Here is a 21,852-nt window from a genome sequence, read left to right as displayed (position 1 = left end):
CTTCTAACTTCAATTTAGTCTTCGACAGGCTAATTTTCGTACCATACTCATTGCAGCTATTTTCAAGTTGCAAGATATTAGACTGCAGACTTTAAGCACAATCTGCCATTAAGACCAAGTCGTCAGCACAGGCCAGGCTACTTACTATATTGACACCTAACTGAATCCCTCCCTGCCACTTCATACATTTCAGCAGATGATCCATGTAAACTACGAACAACAAAGGTGAAAGATTACAGCATTGTCTAATACCTGTAAGTACCCAGACCAATAAGCCATTTTACCATGAATTCTCACTGCAGTCCAATTGTCAACGTAAATGCCTTTGATTCATTTTAATAACCTACCCGTGATCCAAACGTCACCCAGTATGGTGAACATATTTTACCTTGGTACCCTGCAATATGCTTTCTCTAGATCTACGAAAACCGAGCTCGATAGCTGCAGTCGCTTAAGTGCGGCCAGTATCCATTATTCGGGAGATAGTGGGTTCGAACCCCACTGTCGGAAGCACTGGAGATGGTTTTCCGTGGTTTCCCATTTTCACACCAGGCAAATGCTGGGGCTGTACCTTAATTAAGGCCACGGACGCTTCCTTCCCATTCCTAGGCCTTTCCTGTCCCATCGTCGCCATAAGATCTATCTGTGTCGGTGCGACGTAAAGCAAATAGCAAAAAAAATGTTCTACGAAACATAAACACAGCTGTCTATTCCTCTCGTAGTATTTTTCAATTACTTGGTGCATACTGGAAATCTGATCCTGACAGCCCCTCTGTGGTCTGAAACCACACTGGTTTTTATCCAACTTCCTCTCAACCACTGATTGCAGCCTCCCTTCCAAGATGCCAGTGAATATTTTGCCTGGTATACCAATCAATGAGATACCTCGATAGTTGTTGCGATTCTTCTTGTTCCTTTGCTCATAGATAAGTACAATTATTTCTTTTGTCCAATCTGAAGGTACCTTACCAACACTGCCTTCTTTGTACAAACAATAAAATTATTCTTCCAATTCTCAACTTCTAATCTGAGCAACTACGCTGTAGAAGTAGTACGAATAACGAATCTAAATGCGATGACGGAAAATTGATCGACACTCAAGTATTACACTGCTGCAAAAACACGCACAAAGCAAAAATATATCCACACAACAATCAAATATTGCTAAAATTTACACGGGTAGAAGAACTCCCATGTAAAATGAAACACACGCAATGGTATCCGCTATTTTTTTCATTACACTGAAATAGATATAGCAACACAACATGTCAACTACTCTGTGGAAATGAACGAAAGTGTGGTAACATGTTGCCAGAGGTCTCCCACGGGTGTATAGAAACCTGGCGTGAGGTCAGCCCGACTATAGCGCCAAATGGGCCTGGCGCCACAAAACGTGGCAGTTGAAGGAACGGGACAAGACAGTGTGAGTCAATCAGCGAGCTGTTACGGTGCATTGTGGTGGTGTTATTCATTACAACATGACCCGAATAACAGTTGGATGCCTTCACACGGGGAAGAATCATCGAGAAACTGAAGGAAGGACGAATAGCCCAGGAGTTTGGCATTGCTCACAGCATCGTTTCACGTGTATGGATAACATTCCGAAACACGTGCACTGCGGCCCGAAGAAGAGGGGGAGGGGCATCGACCACGGTCAACTACAGCAGCAGATGAGCGCTACATTGTGCAACAGGCAAGGAGAGAGACACGTCAAACAGCTGGTGCACCAAATCTCACGCTCTACAGTGGCACGACGACTGCATGGGGATGGTCTGTTTGCTCGACTACGAGTATATTGTGTTCCGTTGACACCCGCACATCAGTGGCACCGTTCGCGATGGTGCAAAGAACATCAGAGCTGGACCGACGAGGAGTGGGGTAGCGTGCTTTTCTCGATGAGAGAAAATTCATTCTGAGTAGTGAATCTAGACGTACCCTCATCTGGCGAGAGGTGTGAACACTTATTGCACCCAGGGACATTGTCATACATGATCATTTTGGTGGTCCATCATTTTATGTGGGCGTACCGACCTCCAAATCTTTGAACGGGGTACACTCACTGGTCAACGTTACTATGAAAGTATACTCCTTTGCCAAGTGCGTCTCTTGAGGGGTGCATTCGGCCCTGACGTCATTTTTATGGATTACAATGCACGACCGCATCGAACAGCGCAGGTGGAGGAGCTCTTGGAACGAGAGGAGATTCGGCGAATAGACTGGTCTGCCCATTCCCCCGACTTAAATCCCATCGAGCACGTATGGGACATGTTGGGCATATTGCAGCACGTTCACATGCACCGATGTCCATCCAACAGTTGTCAACCGCGCTGCTGAAGAAATGGAACTCCCTACCGCAGGAACTCATTATCGGTCTTGTGGCCAGCATGGGAACAGTTTCAGAACATGCATCGCTGTCCGTGGTAATCACACACCCTTATAGGAACCATGCCCTTTCTTTTGTGATGTCCAGGCGACCATCATGAGTCGTAGTGACTTACGTGTAATTTATTGTCTCTGTCTAAAATTTTCATATCTAGTCGTCTCTTCGCATATTCCTTTCAGTTGCCTACTGTGCCATACTGTAGCAGTTCCTCCTATGTATGGTTCATGTATGGTTCAAGTATCATCGAGCAATGATACTGGGCAGTGACACAACATGCGAAAGCTACTTTCGTCCTTAAGTTTTGCACAGCAGTGTAGTTACATAATTCTATCTTCATTATTATTATTATTATTATTATTATTATTATTATTATTATTATTATTATTATTAATCTTATTCTTTCGAATGGGCCACCAGAGGACCACGTGCCAATTTCAATTCCTTCTTCTTTGTTCTTTCCTTTTCTTCCAGTACGCTTTCATCTATTCACTATGTTTCTTCTTTCTGTCTTCAGACCACTTTGAACCAGTCTTTTTTTACTTTCCTACCTTGGAATCCTTCTATTTTCAATACTTTTTCCCGAAAGCCTTCTCTATTATATATTTCTTCTATTGTTATATTGTTTTTTTCTAAATCCTTTCTTACTTCATTGACCCAGCTTGTCGTTGATTTCTTACCCCACAAAAATCTGAAAATCTTACTGGTTAATCTACTATCTTGCATTCGATATAAATGACCAAAAACATAAGTCTCCTTTTCCTCATTACATCTGATATATTTTCTATTTTTTGATATATTTCAGCATTACTTCGTAATTTCTAACCTTCTGCTGTGTTTTGTGGGCCTAATATTTTCCTCATGATTCGCCTTTCTAGTATTTCTAGTTTATCTAAATTATTATTATTATTATTATTATTATTATTATTATTATTATTATTATTATTATTATTAGAGTCAAATACAAATAAGGTAGCAGTACTCCGAAATATCATCACGTTATCCGGTTATCATTAACCCATCCTCGAGGAGTATTTGAGGGTAGTACTAGATTTTGGGTTTATCACTTGTTGGAACTGTCACCTAGAATTCTTGGATTGAATCAGCACTGAGACGTACAACAGCAGGGTGCACTAGGAAACGAAATACAGAAGTTCACCTAAAGTGACAGAAACATGTGCAAACACTCCGAGCTTATAATGAGAAGATGCGAAGCGCTCCACCACCTCGTGGCTAAATCAAATTACATAGTGCCTCACTTTAAAATCTTCAGAGAGTCCTTAAGAGGGCGGTTAGAGGAAAAATACGCATCCTCTATTCATCGCTAAATGTCACCCACAAGTCAGCCTAACTTTATGAACGGTCAAAATTAAACGAAAAACTCGACACGATGGTCGATTTACACTTACTGTATCACATTTTATTTCCATTGCTATTGCTATTTTGCTTTACGTCGCACCGACACAGATAGGTCTTATGGCGACGATGGAACGGGAAAGGCCTAGGAATGGGAAGGAAGTGGCCGTAGCCTTAATTGAGGTACAGCCCCAGCATTTGCCTGGTGTGAAAATGGGAAAACACGGAAAACCATCTTCAGGGCTGCCGACAGTGGGATTCGAACCCACTATCTCCCGGATGCTAGCTCACAGCTGCGCGCTCCTAACCGCACGGCCAACTCGCCCGGTACAGTAATTTTACTCATCTACCAAACAAATAGTGGAAAAACATAACAATCTAGTACTGCAAAAACATACGGTATATTAAGACACTCAGTAAATAAGTACATACTATTTTATCCTCCTGCACGTTTATTATTATTATTATATGCTGAATATTATTATAAGCTATAACATCTTGTCAAATCGACACTAAAAATCTTGCATTTAAGATGACATCCTAACGAACAGATTATGAAATATTGTGATTAAAGACGATCACACGATTCCATTTTTCATAAATATTCGGACAATAGTCGCAAGGATTAATTTCTCCACCACTAATTCAAGTCGAGCGGATCGCATTATCATTAGAATTCATGACTATTATTGTTCCGAGGTATCTGTGGAACAGCAGATGTGAAAGAAGGTGCGGGCTGGAATGGGTCTAACTACAAGACCTAAAGATGAATTAAAAATTTAAATAAAGGTTATATTTCCAATAGACAACAACATTTAACAAATTTTTACATAGAATTTGAAAACTTAACGAGTACAACAAGTCAACAGCTATCCAATAATCAGGTACAAGACCAGAAAAGCAAGGATTTAGAGACAAATTAATGATCTGGGCTTCAAGCCCCACCTTTTACCATCTCTGAGCTCTCAGCTCACAACCACAAATTACCAAAGGGCAGAAAACCCCTTATTACATGGAGCACTTGCTCCCACATAGTAATGTCAAGCCTCCTAGAGGCACCTTTCGAAACACCATAAAGAGCTTACCGCTCTCAATATTTCAAGCCTATTAAAGGCCACAACAACCTTCTTATTGCCTGCCTCTCAAGGCACACTTACAAATGAACAGGGGTACCTTGTACCCATTCTACTGGACCTTCAATTTTCCAGAAAAAGGTTCATTTGAACGGCCCTAAATACAAAAGGAATGGAGGCGAGAACTTACACTCCTACATTAAACTAGTTAAAACCTAAGTGGCGCTAGGCCAATTCAACAGGGGTTATTCCCACACTAGGGAGGTGACTCGTAGAAGAAAATTTTAATACATTAGGAAAGAGAAGAAAATCGGTCACGAAAACGTAGTCACCTCAGTTCAAGATGAAGGGGAGCTCAAGAGGGTAAGGCACTCTCTATCCCCGATTTACAGTTAAAGTAACATGAAAAGTTTACATCGAAATGGTATAGGTTACATCAAAACGGTTTCGGACCTTCCCCGAAGATTAAACTGCTGAGCTAGCAAGAAATTAAAGATGTTAAACGGCCATTACCTTTTTGAAGGGCTGCTGACTGATGAAAGAGGCGCTTCCCCCCCTCCTGCTATTCTTCCATACACTAAGCTAGATGTTGTACGAGTGGCCGAGAGACCAGAAAATCAGCAGCTTTTATACCCTCGCGGAAGATTCGAGACCTTTCATGAATAATTAAGACACACCCACATGCGTTTATTGGTCGGCTAAAAGTTACAAGTCAAAAATGAAGAAGAAGAATTCTGTGATTGGAGGGAAATTAATTACAGAAATTACTGATTGGGTAAATTCAAAATAGGCGGAAAGAAAGGATTAATATTGCCAACCCACCAACGAAAGAACGAAATTTAGTAAAGACAAAACTTATGAATGCAAAATATCTTCAAGGAAAGTTCATTCACTTCGCACCAGGGTGCATGATCATAGTTTTTGGTAGAGACATCTGTGAGAGAATGTCTACACTTCTTGATAATTAGAAAACAAAAACAATTCGAAATTAACACAGTGACATCTTCAGATAAACGGTTGAATTAACTCAGTTTTTAAGTTCAGAGTTTCAGCTGTAGAGGAGTACTTTAAAGCGGAAAATTCAAATGTGCGGCGTATAGATGTACCAACCGGTACTATTATCCCTCACAATCGAAATGCACATGATAGCATGAATATTTAACTACCTCCAGGAACTGTAAGAAAATTGAGAAATTTACCAAGATTATCCAGTAGCATTACTTGAAATTAATTATACAAGAAGGCAATACTCTGCCAAATATTTGAGGTAGCTAAAATTACACTTCCTAATCATACCATATGACCTTTACGTTATTCTATAATTTCTAGAAGAACATGTGTCAACTTATCATGGTCAAAAGCATCTACATAATTAATTTTTTCTTCATTATGACCTTCGTCCATAGGATATTTGGCCATCAATAATGTACAATGATAAAAAAAGGTTACATAAAAGGCAAAGAAAAAGGGACAACAAGTTAAAAGGTATACGAAATAACAGAAATGACCTACAACAGAGCAAGAAAGGAACCAAAACACACTTGAAATAAAGACACTTATTCTTTAGATATTAACACCAGTTTTTGTGAAGTATGTTGCAATTGCACTGTACACACGTAAGTCTCTAGTGGCCAGTAATAGCTGAATATGTGTGGATTTCTCCCGTGTTTCTTGGGCTACACGGACATTGTGCTGATTGGAGAACTCCAATCCTGTTGAGGTGAGAGGGGAATGAAGCATTGTTGAACCTCATCCGAATGATGGTAGTTACTTGGCCTCGGGCCCATCTGACGTCTTGATACCATGGCTTGTGTGGGATAGCTGGCTTCGTGTTGAGCAGTCCTGTTCCACAGAGCTGTCCATTCAATATACGTTTTCCTTCTCCTAGTAACATAAAAATCAGTACAGGGGAGGCGTAATGAAAGGAATAAGACAGTACGTGCACCTTGTTTGGCCAGACTGTCAACCAGATCATTGTATTGAAGTCCTGAGTGTCCTTTCACCCATAAAAATGACACACATTTTCCGCGTGATTTCATGACAGACGATAATTCTAATATTTCATAGATGTAGGAGTGTGTTCGTATGTTTCGTCGAGGATATCCCAATTTCCTAATAGCACTTTGAGAATCTAAAATGATAAATATCTTATAAAAAATTCCGGATTGTGAGTAATACAGTGCCTCCCGGATGGCGAAAGTTCAGCAGTATAGATGGATGCTTCAACGGGAAGAGAAAAATGGCCATATTCCTGTGTTTGCACGCAAAATATGGAAAACCGACTGAATCTGTAAACTTTGCACCGTCGGTATAAACGTGGATGTAGTCGGACCAAGTAGATTCAATAACATCAATTACGTGTTTATTTGTAGCAGGTTTTTCTAGTAGGTACCTGGGGACATAATATGTGGAAGCTGGAGATATCGAACAGGGGTAGTTAAAATGGAATGCCGGAATTGGGTGGGACTTCAAAGTCAAGGGTAGACAGAACTTCAGTTCTCTTAAATATTCTAGAAGTAGAGGTGGATGTGTTCCATGACGTTCGCGATACTGGTTATGCAGAATGTGTAGGCTCTTGAATAACGGGTGATCATCTAGAGTAGAACGTTGAAGGAGAAATTTTGTTGCCAGTAGTTTCCTTCGACCGAGCTCGATAGCTGCAGTCGCTTAAGTGCGGCCAGTATCCAGTATTCGGGGGATAGTAGATTCGAACCCCACTGTCGGCAGCCCTGAAGTTGGATTTCCGTGGTTTCCCATTTTCACACCAGGCAAATGCTGGGGCTGTACCTTCATTGAGGCCACGGCCGCTTCCTTCCCACTCCTAGCCCTTTCCTGTCCCATCGTCGCCGTAAGACCTATCTGTGTCGGTGCGACGTAAAGCAACTAGCAAAGAAAGAGTAGTTTCCTTCTCAAGTGCTGGGGTTGTTCATGAGCTTCGACCTGTAGAGCATTTGTAGGCATTGACGACATAGCACCAAGACATACTCTGAGCGCACGAAATTGTAGGACATTTAATTTCTCCAAAACATGCTTCGGAGCGTTGCTGTACAACATACTACCATCGTTAATAACTGTCCGTATCAAGTAGCGGTAAAGAATTAGCAAATTGGCGGGAGCAGCGCCCCACCAAGTGTGGGTTAAGAAACGAAGGATGTTCAGTGCACGCAGTGCCCGTGTCTGGATGTAAGCAATATGTCCACTCTCAACCCTTCAACTTACCGTTCCATTGTTGGTTGGCCACAGCTGCTGCAGTAAAGCAATATCGAACTCTTAAATCTCGGGTTCATAACGGGAATATTTCGGTCACGATCTTAACCAAACGATGGGGTTCAGAAGAGAGCCCAACTGCTTGAAATGAGGAGCAAATATGTGCTTACTAACATTTATTGAATTATGAAAATGTAAAAAAAAAAACATTGTGTTATGAAATCATTCATCAAGAAAGTTTAATCATTTAAGGTTTTAATGTAGTCACATTGCATTGCGTGATTTTTATCAGTTACATTTATCGAAGAACATTCTTCGGAGGAAATTAAAAATATATCACAAATTAGTGGACAGCGAAAACACGAAAAACGAAAATAAAACCTGAAAATCGGGCACCTATTAATCCAAACGATAACTGAGAATTAATCCGCACGATCCGTGGAAAATCTGAGCTTCAACAAAGAGAGTTCCAGATTTATATTTAATTAAGGTTATCCACCAGTCAAATACCCTGTCACCGAGCTCGATAGCTGCAGTCACTTAAGTGCGGCCAGTATCCAGTATTCAGGAGATAGTGGTTTCGAACCCCACTGTCGGCAGCCCTGAAGATGGTTTTCCGTGGTTTCGCATTTTTACAGCAGGAATATACTGGGGCTGTACCTTAACTAAGGCCACGGACGCTTCCTTCCCATTCCTAGGCCTTTCCTATCCCATCGTCGACATAAGACATATCTGTGTCGATGCAACGTAAAACAAATGACCAAGAAAGAAGTACCCTGTCGGATATGGGAACACCCGCCGAATGGACCTTTAATCGAACCAAATTGACTATCAGCTGCTTTGGATAGGTTGCGAAATACTACTGGAAAGCATGGTGTTCACTATAAGTTAACAGCAGCAGTCATAACTAAAAATAAAAAATTCCACCAGTTATTGTCATCTCCTGACACCCTTAAGTTATGGAATAATCCCGATGCTGGAACATGCATCACCCAAACAGCTGTTCAGAAGGAACCAACAACTCGATCCGAGAGGATCTTACGTTACGTTGTTCTGAAGGAACAAGACTGCGAAATGCAGGAAACACTTATTTGTCATGCATTTAGAAGAAATGCTAAAACACTGAAGTTAAAGAAAAAGTGGTAAAGCACATGAAAAATATTCTTATAAAACCAACTTTCAGGTTATATACGGTTACGTTAAGTGTAATAAAATTACAAGTCCACATGGTAAAATAAAATCCAAAATACCAAAACAATCTACGGACATCTTTCCACATTACAACTGATGCCTACCATTACAGATCCATCTACTTATTGTTTGTCCCAACAAACTAACTACTAAGTTATTGATCGACCACAGTCAACTATTATAAAAATGAAAGAACGAAAAATTGAAAATAAAATCTATTCCCAGCTGACGAATCGAACCCGCATTCGTAACTCAAGTCTCACATAAATAAGCTAAGTTTCAACACCCACACTAACAAAGCCATCGGACGTCTGAACGATCGAAACATTGCCTCAGTGTTACTTAGCTAACACTCTTCGCGTTGCATACACTACTGCAGACATTACCATCGTTCAAGTCACTTCGCAAAAACACCTAACCTAAGACATGAATATATACAGACGACACCCTAAACCTGTCGTCAAGCCTACATAATGTCTACACACCCTATCACTAACATCTATGTACATACACATAAAGCTATCGTTGAGCGTAAATGGGGGTGTCTTCTCATCATTATACTCCTATGATACGCGTAACGTCCTAAATCTATCGTCGAGCGGAAACTGGGTTGTTTATTCATCCTCTAGAATATCAGGCGAAATCGTAACTTCAAACACACTCTTTGATATTTAGCTGGAAACCTTGTCGAAACTATAGCACACAATGAAACGAAACTTTTCACAGAATGAACGCAAGTTTGAAAATGCAACTAAGTCCCTATCTTGCCAATAAAACGTGAAATTGAAAATAAATAACGCGTGGCCAACAATCCACAACTCAAACACGATCTCGACATACGCAATGAAGTTTGGAAAAATAATAATGAATTTCAGCACACGTCTAACATTCCGTGAATATCGCCAAAACAGTAATCATCACCACCGCAAAAATACACACTGTAATTCTAGACTATTCCAAACATTCATATCCATAAACTATCCAGTGAAGCAAAATTCAATGAATCTACGCAGCTAAACTATCGCTTTAATAACGTCCAATATCTCATCCCACAATGTTTCCAAATTAATTATAATTTATCGTCTCGTAATATATGAAATTTACTGAATGGAAATTTGTTATAACAGCCAAATAACACCAACCATGTTATTCAGAATGCCCTTCTATTCTTGATATCACCTCCTATAATATTCATTGTGCTGACTTTACATAAATCGTCATTTGGACTTAACTGCCAAGAGCTACAAACTTCTACAGATATTGTTTTTCACTGGGAGATCTTGACTTGAAGTCATAATGTGCGTCACAATGCACTCATTTCAAACCAACCTTCACCCGGTCAGCTGTTCCGGATTGTTAGCGGAATCTCACCACAGCCTTCCTCAGAAATATCACAATTAATATACAGCCTGTCTCAAAAATTTTTCCCCATCGACAAATATAGCCTGCCTCAAAAATTCATCTTCATCGCCTATCACGGCAGCATCACTCATGAAATACAGGCTTCCTATGTCTTCAACATCTACACAACTATTCTCTCAACGTACCAGTCTGGCACAGTCCATTTCTTCCTGTTTCAAAACTTTTCAAACCTCAATACTCCCGTGACGAACAATTTTATAAGAATACTTATCATTCATTTTTAGTACAACTTTCGGACCTCAAGGACACAATAACACACCGTGATTTCCAATATCACCGACATACACGATGCCACAAAATTACCTTCCCACGAATGAATATAACTTTATCAGACTTCACTGGATTTCGAGACGAACGCAAATCTTACTCAACATATCTGTTAAATACACTTTTAACATTGAAACATTTTGTCCTGCCGTAAATATTATTATTATTATTATTATTATTATTATTATTATTTCGACAAAAATTTCTGAATTCATACGATATTCGAAATTATTGCATTCACCACGACTACATTATCGTTATCACCTTCCTAACTTTACTCAGTTTGAACACTATCTCAAAGAATTTTAACACATTATTTAAACTTCGCATTTCACAGTTTCTCGACATGAATTTTAATGCCCTGACGAGTTTCACACGACGACCAGAAATATAACACATCCGCCTGATCATTATTAAATATTAATTCGACACACGCACTGAAAATTTAATTGGGACAAACAAATTCTATTCTGCAACGTTAATACAGAATATAGACACAGACCTGTAACGGTAGTCATCCTGGAGATGCCGGCCACATTTAGCCAGCTGCCCTCGTATTTAGCCGTTCATGGCTACAATAGACATCATCTTCTTATATATATATAACATAAAATACACAGATTTTACACTCGATATCAATTAATACCGCAAATGACGCACTGTCTTCGCGTTTTAACATGCGACGAACCTCCTTCTCTACTAGCATCTGCGAATGTTTTCCCAGCACTCTGTTTTAGTTCACCCCAATACTGGCCAGGTGTTTCAATAGATAACAAAAATCAGACCTCACTGGCTAGTCTCCAGACTTCCCTTTGACAATATCAAACATACACAAAGTAATACAGAGAGAAACTCAGCTACGTATTTAAACAGATATCTAAGCCTTCACAGTTTTCGTCGGCGGAAGCTCAGGAAAATTTCTATCACCTTCCATTTAATACTCTACTTGAACCATCGACACGAATATATAACAAGTTATTTTGAGAACTAAACCCCGCACACTCTTGCAGATGAGCGACGTGGGATTCACCATCTAGACCTTCAGATAGAAATGAGTACAAGTAGATGGAGGGATTTCTTTTATACCTTTTGAGAGGACGCCACCCTCACCATGAAGCTCGGTAGTGCAATCTGCTAATTCCACATTCACTGGACCACTTTTCTTGAAATTTATTCCATAAATTCAGACAGACTTATAATTCATTAGGGTGTTAATTTTATATTTTTCCCATAATTGCAACGGGCCCAATGAATTTACTTCTGACATGTAGTTTCGCGGTATTCCTTCAGAAAATGGCCTCGACACGTGTCGAAAATCCGCGAGTAGGACGCCAACTTTCCTCCAGGATTAACTGCATTTATATTTACCCTGGGGATTCTATCTTCACGTAGGGTTTATTAATAATTTAGATTCTTTATTCCTGGATTACCTTGTCGCCAAAGTCTCTCGATATGAAGGATATTCCGAAATTAATAAATTATTCAATACTCGATGTCAACCCAAGTATTCCGGCATTTCACGAGATAGTGACTCGCTTGTCACGTTGAGTTCGGTTCCCACGAGAGAGCGAGACACTTGAAATAAAACATGGCTACTCTCAAAAAAGTTATTTGTGGCTGAAATAATATCTGGAATTATTTTTCACCGTAGAATTATGGGTTCAATTCCAAGTGAGTTTGATATCCAAACACATCCCCAGGAGGCGAACAGTAGACTTCACAGGAAAATAATATGGTCCAAGTTGAATTGTAGGAGATGGAGGAACCAGTTTCTGTTTAGTGAATGTAGTGACGGATGATTTTGTAGGAGAAAGTGCAAGTCCACTCTGTGTAGTCCATTCTTGAAGACATTGTGATGTTGTGTGCATACGCTAAAGAGAAATTGTCAAATTGATTGAAGATTTATAAATGCAGACGTCATCAGCGTATTGCAAGTAACTGATATCGGGAATAAATATTGCGTCCAACTCAGAGGTGTAGACAGCATAGAGTACGGGACTTAATAAACTGCCCTATGAAAGGCCTTTAGAGACGGTACGCGGTCCAATAAAAGTAGGGCCGTTCCGAACGTATATGGTGCGTTCTTTAATCAAAGTCGCAATGCCGAAGTTTCAATGGCAGTTTCAATGCTGCTAAGTTACGTAGCAGTAGAGATACGTCCACATTCTCGTAAGAAGAACCAATGTCCAAGCAAACTGCGTCCTGATAACCCCGAGTTTGAAAAGTACGCTCGATGTCAATGGTGAGTATGCTGAGATGATCCATGGTTCCGCGTCCTCTTCGAAATCCATGTTGAGATACAAGCAGTAACCTGTAGTGTTCTAGAAACCACTCTAATCTGTTTTTAACCATCCGTTCTAGTGTTTTAACCACGCAAGAGGATAAAACTATTGGTCTGTAAGATGCTGCATCTTGAGGATCTTTACCGGGCTTTAAGGTGGGTACCACTATTTGAGTAGTCCAGTCTTCCGGTAGCGGGCCATGTGTCCATATGGAATAAAAAATCTGGACAAGGTGAATTTGAGCCGTGAGAGCCAATTTACTAAGCATGGAGTATTGTATGTTGTCCTTTCCCGGAGCAATATTGTTACAGCCTTTAAGAGCCCGCTGAAACTAATGGAATGTAAATGGTCGTGTGAGGAAGTGATTGGGATCATCGAATTAGTTAATTCGACTTAACTTGCTTCTCTTACACGGCTGGGAATTCATTCTGTGATGACGACTGCATGGTGCAGGTCACTTCAAATTTTGGCTCTGCCATCTATGGTTCAGAAATTTACACGGCCATTTTGCTGTGGTTTAATCCCTTGTAGAATCCATGCTAAATCTTTTCAATCCGAAGTTCCAAATAACCATAATATTCACCTTTCGTTGAATTTAATTTCGAGACCAATTATAGGCAGCAAGATGATGATATCCGAAACTTAGAGGAACGCAGTTAGAACTGAGTACTGGCAGCAATCGCCATAATTTCTCTCTGGTACTTAATTTTGCGACGACTATCTTTACCTTTACATGCTATGTGCGTGAATGTAGTGGCGACACAAATAGAAGTAGGAGTGAACTGTGAGGCGAAATGAGTCATGAGTACTCCAAATTAGGCACTAAATATTCCTATGCGGATCTAGATGTCCTTCAGTATCATTTTCCATTCGCAAAAAATCTTTCTTCCTTTCTTAATCTGTTTACCCTCCAGGGTTGGTTTTTCCCTCGGTCTCAGCGAGGGATCGCACCTCTACCGCCTCATGGGCAGTGTGCTAGAGCGCGAGAATTTGGGTCGGGGGATACAACTGGGGTGAGGACCAGTAAGTTTGACATGCGTTGCATGTAAGCTTTGGGAAGGCATTCTTTCTGGTAATATTAGACATGTTTGTGAAATTAATAACTGGTTCGATAGAAGGCTGTTCCGTTTTAGGAAAAGTTATTCCACTGAATCTCAACTTCTAGGATTTCAATAATATATAGCAGATATCTTGGATGCAGGAGCTCAAATGGACTATATTGCGATTGACCTGTCTAAAGCATTTGATAGGGTGGATCATGGGAGACTACTGGCAAAAATGAGTGCAATTGGACTAGACCAAGAAGCGACTGAATGGGTTGCTATATTTCTAGAAAATAGATCTCAGAGAATTAGAGTAGGAGAAGCTTTATCTGACCCTGTAATAATTAAGAGGGGAATTCCTCAGGGCAGTATTATTGGACCTTTATGTTTTCTTATATATATAAATGATGTGAGTAAAGAAGTGGAATCAGAGGTAAGGCTTTTTGCAGAGATGTTATTCTGCATAGAGTGATAAATAAGTTACAAGATTGTGAGAAACTGCAACATGACCTCGAAAATGTTGTGAGATGGACAGCAGGCAAAGGTATGTTGATAAAGGGGGTTAAATGTCAGGTTGTGAGTTTGACAAATAGAAAAAGTCCTCTCAGTTTTAATTACTGCGTTGATGGGGTGAAAGTTCCTTTTGGGGATCATTGTAAGTATCTAGGTGTTAATATAAGGAGAGATCATCATTGGGGTAATCACATAAATGGGATTGTAAATAAAGGGTACAGATCTCTGCACATGGTTATGAGAGTGTTTAGGGGTTATAGTAAGGATGTAAAGGTGTAAAGGAGAGGGCATAAAAGTCTCTGGTAAGACCCCAACTAGAGTATGGTTCCAGTGTATGGGACCCTCACCAGGATTACCCGATTCAAGAACTGGAAACAATCCAAAGAAAAGCAGCTCGATTTCTTCTGGGTGATTTCCGGCAAAAGAGTTGCGTTACAAAAATGTTGCAAAGTTTGGGCGGGAAGAATTGGGAGAAAGAAGACGAGCTGCTCGACTAAGTGGTATATTCCGAACTGTCAGCGGAGAGATGGCGTGGAATGACATTAGTAGACGAATAAATTTGAGTGGCTTCTTTAAAAATAGGAAAGATCACAATATGAAGGTAAAGTTGGAATTAAATGGAACAAATTCTTGCAAATATTAATTTATAGGACGGGGAATTAGGGACTGGAACAACTTACCAAGGGAGATGTTCAATAAATTGCCATTTTCTTTGAAATCATTTATGAAAAGACTAGGAAAACAACAGATAGGGAATCTGCCACCTGGGCGACTGCCCTAAATGCAGATCAGTATTGATTGATTGATTGATTGATTGATTGATTGATTGATTGATTGATTGATTGATTGTATCTCGTCCAGGCGGCCTCATCTGCTATGTTGAACAGGTCCTTGCTGGGGTATGGGAAAATTGGAAGGGATATACAAAGATGAGGGAAGGAAGCGGCCGTGGCCTTAAGTTACGTACCATCCCGGCATTTGCCTGGAGGAGAATTGGGAAACTAAGGAAAACCACTTCGAGGATGGCTGAGGTGGGAATCGAACGCCCCTTCGACTCAGTTGACCTCCCGAGGCTGAGTGGACCAGTTTCCAGCCCTCGTATTACGTTTCAAATTTCCTGGCAGAGTCCGGAATCGAACCCGGGCCTCAAGGGGGTGGCTGCTAATCACGCTAACCACTACACCACAGAGGCGGACTTCCACAAAAATAAAATTGTAAAATTTAAATAAGTATTGTAGAGTTCATTCAACTAATTAATTTTGTCTAGTATTTAATTACAAGTAGCATCCGTGGCAGCGCGCCGGCCTCGCACCGCTGGATTCCGTGATTCAAAGCCCGGTCACTCTATGTGAGATTTCTGCTGGACAAAGCGGAGGCGGGACAGGTTTTCTCCGGGTACTCCGGTTTTCCCTGTCACCTTTCATTCCAGCAACACTCTCCAATATCATTTCATTTCATCTGTCAGTCATTAATCATTGCCCTAGATGAGTGGGAAAAGCTTCGGTAGCCGGTAAAACTCATATACTCGCCGCGAGATGGGGGCCTCATTCATTCCATTCTAGACCCGGTCGAATGACTGGAAACAGGCTGTGGATTTTCATTTTTCCTTTAATTACAATAACACGCTCATGTATGTTTGTAGATTCACTGTCCTACGTGAGTAAATACACGTTATTCTTGCTCCAGACAAATCATAGTTCTTTAGTATGATAAAACAGCTAGTAAATTTTGCCTCAAGTGGCCACTGGATGACCTATATACAAAACACAGCCACCCTAACCGTACCTGCTCGACTGGTTCCCGTCCACTCTCCGCTGGCAGATAAACCGAGTTCGATAGCTGCAGTCACTTAAGTGCGCCAGTATCCAGTATTCGGGAGATAGTGGGTTCGAACCCCACTGTCGGCAGCCCTTTTCCGTGGTTTCCAATTTCCATACCAGGCTGTACCTTATTAAGGCCACGGCCGCGTCCTACCCAGTCCTAGCGCTTTCCTGTCCCATCGTCGCCATAAGACCTATCTGTGTCGGTGCGACGTAAAGCCAATAGCTGGCAGATACAGTTTATCCGACGCCTAGCAGATGTTACACTTCACAGAGAACGCTATAGCTTTTAAATTAGAGACTGAAATCGGGTTCCATGGCTAAATGGTTAACGTGCTGGCCTTTGGTCACAGAGGTCCCGGGTTCGATTCCCGGTAGGGTCTGGAATTTTAACCGTAATTGTTAGTTCTGCTGGCTCGGGGGGGGGGGTGTATGTGTCTTTTTCATCATCATTCCATCCTCATCACGACGCTCAGGTAGCCTACGGGTGTCAAATCGAAAGACCTGCATCTGTCGAGCCGAACTTTTCCTTGGACACTCCCAGCACTATAAGCCATACGCCATTTCTTTACAGAATGAATACGGTCACAGTATTATAATTGATTTATTTTATTCATTCATTCATTCATTCATTCATTCATTCATTCATTCTGTATTAGATACAGTCCATAATGGGCCATTTTACACTAATAATATACCAATATGCATATTAATCTTAATAAGATAACTATAAAGATAAACAACAATATTATCAACAGCAAAGTTAACAAACAATAACAAAGGAGCAAGAATAATGACGGTAACTGGAAAGGGTCGATTAACAGAAGTAGTAAGAAGAGTATATAGACTATATTTTGCCCCATGTTTATGGAGAATATCATGACGATTCAATCAATTCCAGAGACATATGAATATTTTGTTAACACTGTCCGATTATGTTCCCAAAATTATCCCTGGAGGCTGTATAATTAGTTACATTCAAGGTTTATCTCCTGAAACACATCCATTCTATTGAAAGAATATAAAAAAAATATTTTTAATGGGACACCTTCAGTGATGTAACTGTCTCAAGAGATGAACACCTATATCTTCCGAGTCATAACATGAAGGGTGGTTAAAGCTAATGGGGGAACTACCTACGTGAAGACATAGTCATAACGCCTGGAGATTACTCAGACACTTTTGTAATGATACCAGTGAGGCCTCAGTACATAGTCCTGCAAATCAAAAGTGCATATCAGCCTATGAAGAATGGTCAATTTTGTAAATATAGATGCACACATAGGCCATAAAATGGAAAAAAAATTAAGAAAAAGCACCATCATTCTCTTTAATCAGCTCGCTCCGGGTGAACTGAATATGTGACTTAATAAATTGAGAAAGGTTGTAGATCTGGATGGTATGTGCATTAAAAGCTTAGAACTTTTGGTCCTGCTGCTAACAGTGGCAAAGCTCATCTCCGTAAATGCCATGAAGGCTCTTGGAGGGGTGGATAAAGGATTCCACTATACGTAACCTCGGCACTTGATGGGGTAGGGTGGTTAGCTCTACACTCGGCCGATTTTGCTCCCAGGAATTAACCCGGTACTCATTTTTGATGTAGGCTGAGTGAACCTCAGAACCATATGCACCTCCGGAAGTGGAAATCTCGTTTGTTCAATTATTCAACTTCCTGACTGGGAATCGAACCCACGTCCTTCTGGGTGAACCGTGCAAGCCTTTACCGCCTCGACCAGACAGCCCCTACTAACAGTGATTCTTAGGTTTATTCAACAATTGGAGAAAACCCAGATGTATTGAAATCCTCACATCAGGCAAGGACTCAAATGTTCTCGTGAACTACAGACCAGATATCTTAGTGTATCACTTGAAAAAGGTGAGTCAGTAAAGCACAGTGAATGGCAACGTGTGATGAAACTACATGCATGCGCATGTGAACAGGGAGACGCCACGTAGCGTTGAACACGCGGAGCTGAAGCATGATATTCTGCTGAGGCCAGTCAAACGTAGTACGTATGAAGACTCGTGTCATAGTACAATGGAGCAACGCATAAACAACAAATTTTGTTACAAATTGGGAAAAAATAGCGGCGGTGACAAATGCGATGATGGTGGATATGTACGGAACAGAAGCCGTAAGTAGAAAATGTGTTTACGATTTAGTGAATGTCGTTTGAATTTCCACCCTCATGGTATTCAGACACGCCGAGAAGGTGGAATTCAGTCCCGCCGCAATTTCCATACGTGCCGGTAAATCTGCCCACTCTTCACTTAGGTGGGGTTGAACCCTCCTACTTGGACCCTATGAGCCACTCAGCTCGAAATTGTTATTATTATTATTGAGCCTCCGTGGCTCAGACGGCAGCGCGTCGGCCTCTCACCGCTGGATACCGTGGTTTAAATCCTGGTGACTCCATGTGAGATTTGTGCTGGACAAAGCGGAGGCGGGACGGGTTTTTCTCCGGGTATTCCGGTTTTCCCTGTTAACTTTCATTCCAGCAACACTCTTCATTATCATTTCATAGCATTTATCACTCATTAATAAAATCACTTTGGGAGTGGCGACCCCATTGTAATAATAGCCTATATATGTTTCATTCATTACATCCCTGACCCGGTCAATGCCTGGAAACCAGGTTGTAGGTTATCTTCTTCTTCTTCTTTTCATCATCGAAGCCCGGAACTATACGTAGAAATGTATTATGGTGGTTACAGTTCACTGTATCTCCTAGTAATCGTCTCCTTGACTTTTACATTTTAGAGGTGACTGAGGCAAGCGCAATGCTAGTAATGTCTTTCCTTATGCGGACAGTCCGTATTATGAACGGTGAACGTGCCACTCGTAGGGTTGGCAGACATTTTAGTGGGCCTGGCAGACTAATATATAATCCTACCTTTTGGCGCATTGAATAAAACAACATAAATTCTTTCACTCCTCATTTCCCTCGCACGCCTCTTCAGTGACTTCACTGTTATCAGCGATAGATTATGAAGAATCACTAGAGGATGGACCAGCCCTCAGGCTAAGGACTCTGCCTTCAAGCATATGAATCTTCTTCTTAATTTATTCTTATTAATGGCAAAATTTTTCTGGATTTAAGTGACAATCAAAATACGTAATGAAATGAAAATTCTCTGTCTTCTTCCTTTCTTTACAGTTTCTCAGTAAAGTAGTCAGTACCTCAGTACATTATAATCAAGCTGTATTTTGAGAATTTGTTCATATATAGTTTACAGTACTTCCTTCCTGAGGACATGCATGGCTGAGGTTAAAAGGATGTGTTTGGTTTACCTGAGAGGGATTTTGGATTTTGGATCTAGATATTCAGAAATTCAGTTGCATGACTACAACTTCTGAAGAGTACTTTTTAAAATGCTATTTATTCGGGGCGTCGACCTAAGAAGATCTTTTTCCCCTACTTTGCACTATATGTTATGAACCTGCGTGTATGTGGAAATTGCGGGAGTGTGAAGTGTTGAATGTGAGGAAAGGAACATTAAGGACGACACGAAAAACCAGTCCCCAGGCTAGGGATATTAATCATTCACAATTAAAAACCCCTGACCCACCCGGGAATCGAACCCGGGGCTGCCGCGTGACAGGCGGACGTGTTGCCTCCTACACCGCGGGGCCAGACTTCTGAAGGGTTACGTAAATTAGGGATATTCTCAGCTGAATCCATCATTTAGAGGTACCCAGAGACGAGAAATCTATTATTGTAGCTGGAGTGAGTGGCCAGACGGATGAGACTCTAGTGTTCTGACCCCAACTTAGCAGGTTCGATCCTGGCTCAGTCTGGTGATATTTGAAGTTGCTCGAATATGTCAGCCTCGTGTCGGCATATTTGCTAGCACGTAAATGAACTCCTGCGGGACAAAATTCTGGCACCTCGGCGTCTCCAAAAACCGTAAAAGTAGTTGGTGGGACGTGAACCGACTAACATTATTATTTATATTGTAACAGTAAATGTGGTAATTTGGTGAGCACGAGAAACGCAGGGCGTGTACCAATCTGTTGAAGTGCATACTGAGGGAGAGGGTTTTCTTTTAGAAAAAATCTTAAGTTTTTTCTGAGTTTATTAATAAGTTCAAAATCATATCACCCCTGTACAGAAGAAACAGTAGAAATTGTTCTTTCCTCGTCCTAGGGTTGGCTATGTCCTAGAATTCCGGCTGCCCCTCTCCTTTCCACACCAGTGGACGACCATTCCTCCCTCGATGGAAGTTCTAGAAGATCCATGCGATGTCTAGAAGATCCATACGGCGTTGAAGTAGAGGGCGTTGGGATAGACCACGTACATGATGAACGTGAACGAACACCGTTAAGCCTTGGGGCGTGTTAATGCAAAAACTGCTTCTGCACAGATGAGAAAAAGGTAGAGCAATGGTTTTAACAAGGTTCATAACACGTATGAATTGTATGATTGAAGATTTATCACACCGTAGAATGCCACTGAAATCTATCCCGTGTTAAGTCATTAATCATTTGAAATGAAAAGGAATGTCACTAAACTCGAATAAGTATATAAGTTTAACACTCATAAAATGAAAATCCACTCGAAACTTGTCGTCGAATTTCATTAAAGTCAACTAATAAATAGTCACCTAAAGTTTGTGACACTTTTCATAATGTGAAGTTATGCCACACGACACATTTCTTAGTTTGAACACCGTTCAATGTAATCAATTGGATTGAAATTAAGTAAGAATGTTTCACTCGTGAAGTCAATCTTGTTCACGCATGTTAATGAATGAAATGAAAATAAAGCGAAATTAATCATTTATCAACAGTCCTTAGTTAGACTGTTCGTAGAATTGAAAATGCACAGCTCTTATTTCGAATGTTCGTCGAATTGATATACACAGTTCTAATACACAGTCTACAGTTCATCACCTACAAATATTCACACAGTTTAGAGAATTATCTCCACACGAAATTGTAAATTAGTGACTAGTCACTCTGTACTCAATCACTTGTTAATGCTTGTAATTTGAGTAATTCTAAGTAAAAGCACAGTCTCGTTAACTCGAAATATTCTATCACTTTGTAAGGAGCAAACTGTTCCAACGAGCTGACTGCACGAACTCCACTGCAATGAATGCTCATACACACTGGTCTGCTAAGCTTTTTTTTTATACGGGGGCCCCCGTAGCCCGCTCCCCCGCCGTGACCATCGACTCAATCTACATGGCCTCCGACATGCTATTAATTTCTAAGAAGAAAAGAGATAGCTGGGTAGAGTGGAAAGTGATACAAGGAGTATCTGCCGGTTTCCGAGTCAGACTCGCTACCCCGGC

This window comes from Anabrus simplex, chromosome 2, assembly GCF_040414725.1.
Source record: "Anabrus simplex isolate iqAnaSimp1 chromosome 2, ASM4041472v1, whole genome shotgun sequence".
Lineage (NCBI taxonomy): Eukaryota > Metazoa > Arthropoda > Insecta > Orthoptera > Tettigoniidae > Anabrus > Anabrus simplex.
This window is presented reverse-complemented; position numbering follows the sequence as displayed.